The sequence below is a fragment of the Pristiophorus japonicus genome, unplaced genomic scaffold (assembly GCF_044704955.1).
Source record: "Pristiophorus japonicus isolate sPriJap1 unplaced genomic scaffold, sPriJap1.hap1 HAP1_SCAFFOLD_190, whole genome shotgun sequence".
Lineage (NCBI taxonomy): Eukaryota > Metazoa > Chordata > Chondrichthyes > Pristiophoridae > Pristiophorus > Pristiophorus japonicus.
In genome coordinates this window covers 777,445-783,855 of record NW_027251590.1, presented here as the reverse complement: position 1 = coordinate 783,855, position 6,411 = coordinate 777,445, and positions in this window count along the sequence as shown.

The following is a 6,411-nucleotide window of genomic DNA, read 5'->3' as shown; positions in this document are numbered from 1 at the left end:
GATGAACAAGTGAATCCCTTCCCACACTCAGAACAGGTGCACAGACTGCCCCAGTGTGAACTCGCTGGTGTCTCAGCATATCATTTCTGCTTTTAAAGCTCTATTCACAGTGAAAACATTTAAACGGTCTCTTATTGGTGTGAACAAGTTGGTGTACAGTGAGCTGGGATGAACGAGTGAATCCCATCCCACACACGGAACAGGTAAAAGGTCTCTCCCTGGTGTGAACTCGCTGGTGTCTCAGATGATGAGATGACTTACCAAACCGTATCCCACATACGGAGCAGGTGAACGGCCTCTCCCCGGTGTGAACTCGCTGATGTGACTGTAGGCTGGATGACTGAGTGAATCCCTTCCCACACATGGGGCAGGTGAACGGCCTCTCCCCGGTGTGACTGCGTCGATGAGTTTCCAACAGGGACGGGTAATTGAATCCCTTCCCACAGTCCCCACATTTCCACGGTTTCTCCATGGTGCTGGTGTCCTGGTGTCTCTCCAGGATGGATGATCAGTTGAAGCCTGGTCCACACACACAACACGTGTACGGTTTCTCCCCGCTGTGAATGGTGCGATGTTTTTTCAGGCTGTGTAACTGGTTAAAGCTCTTTCCACAGGCAGTGCACTGGAACACTCACTCGGGTGTGTGTGTCTCGGTGTTTTTCCAGTCTCACTGATGTTTGAAACTTTTCCCACAGACAGAACAAACATCAGGTCCTGATGAATCGAGTGACTCTGTCAGATCTTGACATCAGGTTTAGTTCGAGTTTCCCATCTACAAATCCTCCCTTTATAATATCCTGTAAAAGGAATTTACAAAGGTCAGCACTGGAAGTGCAGGATAGAAATTGAGGACAGATAATTCTAGCTCTATGGAACATTCTTTCCTCTCGTTCCCCCAAATCTAAATCCCCGTCCCACACACTCTCCCTCCCTGAGCTGAAATCCAAACCCATCGCACCATCTCCAACATTTCTTTCCTGCACTCCCAGTTTTCTCCCTCCCTCCTTCCCTCTGCTCTGGTTGGGTTCAGTTCTTCACTCGCTGTGCGCAGAGTGAGAATAAAATCAATGAGTCAATCATTTTCTCTCCTGGTCACTGGGATCCTGAAGCCCCGCCCACTTTCTTCCTGCATCAAGAAGATCGCGCATGCGCCGTGATCCCGCCCTGTCTAAAATGGCGGCCAGTGACCCTTGCTCCCCCGGGCCTGTCCCCACGGTGCACACACGGGGCCCGGGGGCTTTTATTCAGGGCCTGAGGCCTTCACCGGGTGATTATAAAGATTCTCGGCCCACCCAGGGGTCCAATTCCTCCCCTGTGCCCACAATCTGGGGTGGAGCCAGTGTCCGGTAAGAGCGGAGTCAGTGAGTTTCTCAGATGGGGAGCGGGAGAGGAGGAGGAGGAGGGGAGAGAATAAAGGGAACTCCCGCCCTGAGAGTCCACCCATCCGGGTCCCTAGTGGAGCTTCTTCAGTTTGGCGGAACGCGCTCGAGGGACCCGTGACTCGGGCCCACGGCCTGATTGATGGGAGCTTCCGACCAATGGGGAACGAGCGGGGCTGGAGGAGCGAGCCAGCGGCAGGTCCTCCAACCAATCGGGGAGCCTGAGGGGCGGGACTTGTGCCGCTGATTGGCTGAGCCGCGGGGCGCGACTTTGTGCAGTCCCATGTTCAGGGCCTGGGGAGGCTGTGGGCCTTTATTGGACACAAGCCTCTGGGGCTCACAACCCACTGGCTCACATTTTAATACAGACTTTTAAATTCATCAATAAAAGGGACAGGGTCTCTAATTCTGTTGTGGGATAGTTCCTGGGACAGACTGTATCTCCCCCTCTCCTCCACACAGGGGTTTGTGGTAGTTAAAGGGACAGCGATTCTCCTTGTTCTGCCAGTTTGTAATTAACTTTTTCCCAGATCACAGAGTTTACCAATAACTCCTCGAGTCTTGGTTTTGAACTTCCAGAATTCCCTAAACTCAGCAAAGCGGTCACCCAATCTACGCTTGGTCTCCCCAATGTAGAGGAGACCACATCGTGAGCAGTGAATACAGTATACTAAATTGAAAGAACAAGTAAATCGTTGTTTCACTTGGAAGGAGTATTTGGTGCCCTGGATAGTGGGAAGGGAGGAGGTAAAAGGGCAGGTGTTGCATCTCCTGCAATTGCACGGGAAGGGTGCTGGGGATGACAGCAGAATGGACCAGAGTGTCGCGATACCTTCAGATTGCTGAGAGGGGAGGTGAGGGGAAGATATGATTGGTGGTGGGATCACGCTGGAGGTGGCAGACGATGATCTATTGAACGTGGAGGCTGGTGGGGTGAAAGGTGAGGACAAGGGACACCCGGTCATGGTTTTAAGAGGGAGGGGAAGGGGTGAGAGCATAGGTGTGGGAAATAGACTGGACACGTAATTTAAATGGAGAAAAATTGCAAAGTGCTGCAGTACCGAGAGACCTGGGGTCCTTGTGCGTGAAACACAAAATGTTAGTATGCAGGTACAGCAAGTGATCAGGAAGGCAAATGGAACGCTGGCCTTTATTGCAAGGGGGGATGGAGTATAAAAACAGAGAAGTCGTGCATCAACTGTACAGGGTATTGGTGAGGCCACACCTGGAGTACTATGTACAGTTTTGGTCTCTATTTAAGGAAGGATTTACTTGGAGGGTGTTCAGAGAAGGTTCATTAGATTGATTCCAAAGATGAGGGGGTTGACTGATGAGGATAGGTTGAGGAGGTTGGGCCTATACACATTGGAGTTCAGAAGAATGAGAGGTGATCTTATTGAAACATATAAGATAATGAGGGGGCTCGACAAGGTGGATGCAGAGAGGATATTTCCACTCCGGGGAAACTAAAACTAGGGGACAGAGTCTCAGAATAAGGGGCCACCCATTTAAAACTGAGATGAGGAGGAATTTCTTCTCAGAGGGTTGTAAATCTGTGGAATTCTCTGCCCCAGAGAGCTGTGGAAGCTGGGACATTAAATAAATTTAAGACAGAAATAGACAGTTTCTTAAACAATAAGGGAGTAAGGGGTTATGGGGAGTGGGCGGGGAAGTGGAGCTGAATCCATGATCAGACCAGCCATGATATTGAATGGCGAAGCAGGCTCGAGGGGCCAGGTGGCCGATTCCGGCTCCTATTTCTTATGTTCACCTCACCCCCGCCAGGAGCCTTTTTTTCTCCTTGTCTCTAATGGCCACTGGCCATTATCCCACCATTCACACCCGATCCTGACTAATGTTTTTCTAACTCCTGCCATTCCCATTTGAATTGGGCCCACCCTCCCTGTTGTCTTTCTGATCTCTCCTGCCTTCCCCCCTTTCAGTGCTCCTTCAGGATCTGTCCTTTCCCAACACTCTCCAGTTGTGACCAACCATTAACTCTGTTGCTGCCCACAGATGTTGCCTGAGCCGCGGACACTTGCAGCATCTTGTGTTTGTGTGGCCACAGACACTTTCCCTTCAGCACCGCGCGCCCTGGATTGTTCGCCCATTGATTGATTGGTGCCGCGGCCCCGCCCCCCTGCCGCTGATTGGCGCGGAGCAGCGCGCGCTGGGTGGGCTGGTGCCCCGCGCCGCCTCGCCATTGGCTGCGGGCTGCGCGCGGGCGGTTTGGCGGTTTGTTGGCGGCTCCACTCGCGGCCTTTGAGCTCGGGGGCCCGGGGCGGAGTTGTGCGCAGGCGCGGGGCCAGCCTCTTGTGGCAGATTACCGGCGGACGGACAGACGACGTTTCGCAGCCGCCGCGCAGAAAGGAGGAGCGGCCCGGGCAGCGCGCCCAGCCTCCCTGCGGTCTCACATACTCACGGCGGGGACGAGCCTTGGTTACTGTCAGGAGTTGCGGGGAGTTCGGCCGCCATCTTTGGATAGCACGGGTCCGCCCGCAGCGGGGAGCAGGAAGCGACAGGGGCGGGTATTCCTCGACGCCACAATGCTTTCCATTGTCCCGCTACAGGGAGCGTGCGCGGCGGCCATCTTACTGCAGGGAGGCCATCAGGTGCAGGATGGGGACCAGTGACATAAATACATGACAACATAAGAAATAGGAGACGAGTCGCCATTTGGCCTCTCAGGCCTGCCGCCATTCAATAAGATGATGGCTGCAGCATCTGTGGTGATTCTCCTTGGAGCAGTGAAGGTGCAGGGCAGGTTTAACAGGTGCTCACAGTCAGGAAGGCTTTAGATTGAGTCAGGGAACAGAGTGGTTCTGCTCACACAATCAGAGAATGGTTACAGCACGGAAGGCCATTCGGCCCCTCGAGCCCTTGCCGGCTCCCAGCGAGTCCCACTGCCCCGCCCTTTCCCCCGGCCCTGCAAATGTTTTTTGTTTCCGATACCTATCCAACTCGCTTTTGAAAGCTGTGATTGAGTCTGCCTCCACCACCCTTTCAGGCCGTGCATTCCGGATCCTAACCACTCGCTGCATAAAAGGAGAACAACCCCAGCTTCTCCAGTCAATCCACGTAACTGAAGTCCCTCATCTCGTGAATCATTCTTGTAAATCTTTTCTGCACCCTCTCGAAGGCATCACATCCTAATGAGCGGTGCTCAGAATTGGATACATTGCTCCAGTTGAGACAGAACCAGTGTTTTACAACGGTTCATCCTAACCTCATTGCTTTTGTACTCTATGATGCCCAGGATCCTATAAACTTTTTTACCTGCTTTCTCAACCTGTCCTGCCACGTTCAGTGATTTGTGCACATATACCCGCAGGTCTCAGTGTTCATGCACCTGCTTTAGGATTGTACCCTTTAGTTTATATTGCTCCTCCTCATTCATTTAATCATGCTTCTCTAATTTTATTTTTTAACTCAGATTTCTTCCTCTGAGCCTCTCAACTTAATCTGGCAGTGTAATGTTGGTGAGTGGTGATTGATTGCCCTGGGAACCAACAGGAAGAGAGCTCAGAGGCCGGAGGGCCCAGGGAGCAGCGTGTTCTGAAACCAATCGCGGTGCTCGAGGGGTGGATCCTGAGTCGGCCAATCAGGTGAGTGTGAACCCCCATTAAACTATTTCTATTTTTAAAGTTAAAATTGAGATTTCTTTTGTCAACAAAATGGTTTAACATTTGTCAGTATTTTATTTCCCTGGAGTTCCTATTATGAGTTTCAAACATTTCCGTGCCAAGTGGACCAGGTGTTCAAAGGTCATTCATTTCCCTCTTTCCATGTCGCTGTTAGTTAAAGGTACAGAGATTGATTCCCCCTCATTATCCATTCGTAGTAGTTAAAGTAACATCCTTCCTGTTGGTAGTGAGACACCTGGTGCCATCAACCTTTAAAATACTCAAATCTTCTTGTTCAAATCTCTCCAGGGCCTCACCCCTCCTGATCTCTGTAACTTCCTCCAGCGCACGACCCTTTTAATAGTTTGTTTTCTTTGCAACAGAGAAGGCTGAGGGAAGACCTGAATGAGGTGTATAGAATTATGAGGGGCCCAGATAGAGTGGATAGGAAGGAGCTATTTCCCTTCGCAGAGGGGTCAGCAACCAGCAGAACATTTTAGCCAGTACGTAACATAGAAAATAGGTGCAGGAGTAGGCCATTCAGCCCTTCGAGTCTGCACCACCATTCAATAAGATCATGGCTGATCATTCACCTCAGAAACCCGTTCCTGCTTTCTCTCCATACCCTTTGATCCCTTTAGCTGTAAGGGCCATATCCAACTCCCTCTTGAATATATCTAATGAACTAGCATCAACAACTCTCTGCAGAAGAGAATTCCACAGGTTAACAACTCTCTGAGTGAAGAAGTTTCTCCTTATCTCAGCCCTAAATGGTCTACCCCTTATCCTTAGACTGTGACCCCTGGTTCTGCACTTCCCCCAACATCGGGAATTCTTTCTGCATCTAACCTGTCCAGTCCCGTCCCATCAGAATTTTATGTTTTTATGAGATTCCCTCTCATTCTTCTAAATTCCAGTGAGTACAGGCCCAGTTGATCCAGTCTCTCCTCATATGTCAGTTCTGCCATCCCTGGAATCAGTCTGGTGAACTTTCGCTGCACTCCCTCAATAGCAAAAACGTCCTTCCTCTGATTAGGATACCAAAACTGAACACAATATTCCAGGTGAGGCCTCACCAAGGCCCTATCCAGCTGCAGTAAGACCTCCCTGCTCCTATACTCAAATCCCCGAGCTATGAAGGCCAACATACCATTTGCCTTTTTCACCGCCTGCTGCACCTGCATGCCAACCTTCAATGACTGATGTACCATGACACCCAAGTCTCGTTGCACCTCCCCTTTTCCTAATCTGCTGCCATTCAGCTAATGTTCTGCCTTCATGTTTTTGCCACCAAAGTGGATAACCTCACATTTATCCACATGAAACTGCATCTTCCATGCATTTGTCCACTCAACTCACCTAACCTGTCCAAGTCACCTTGTAGCCTCTTAGCATCCTCTTCACAGCTC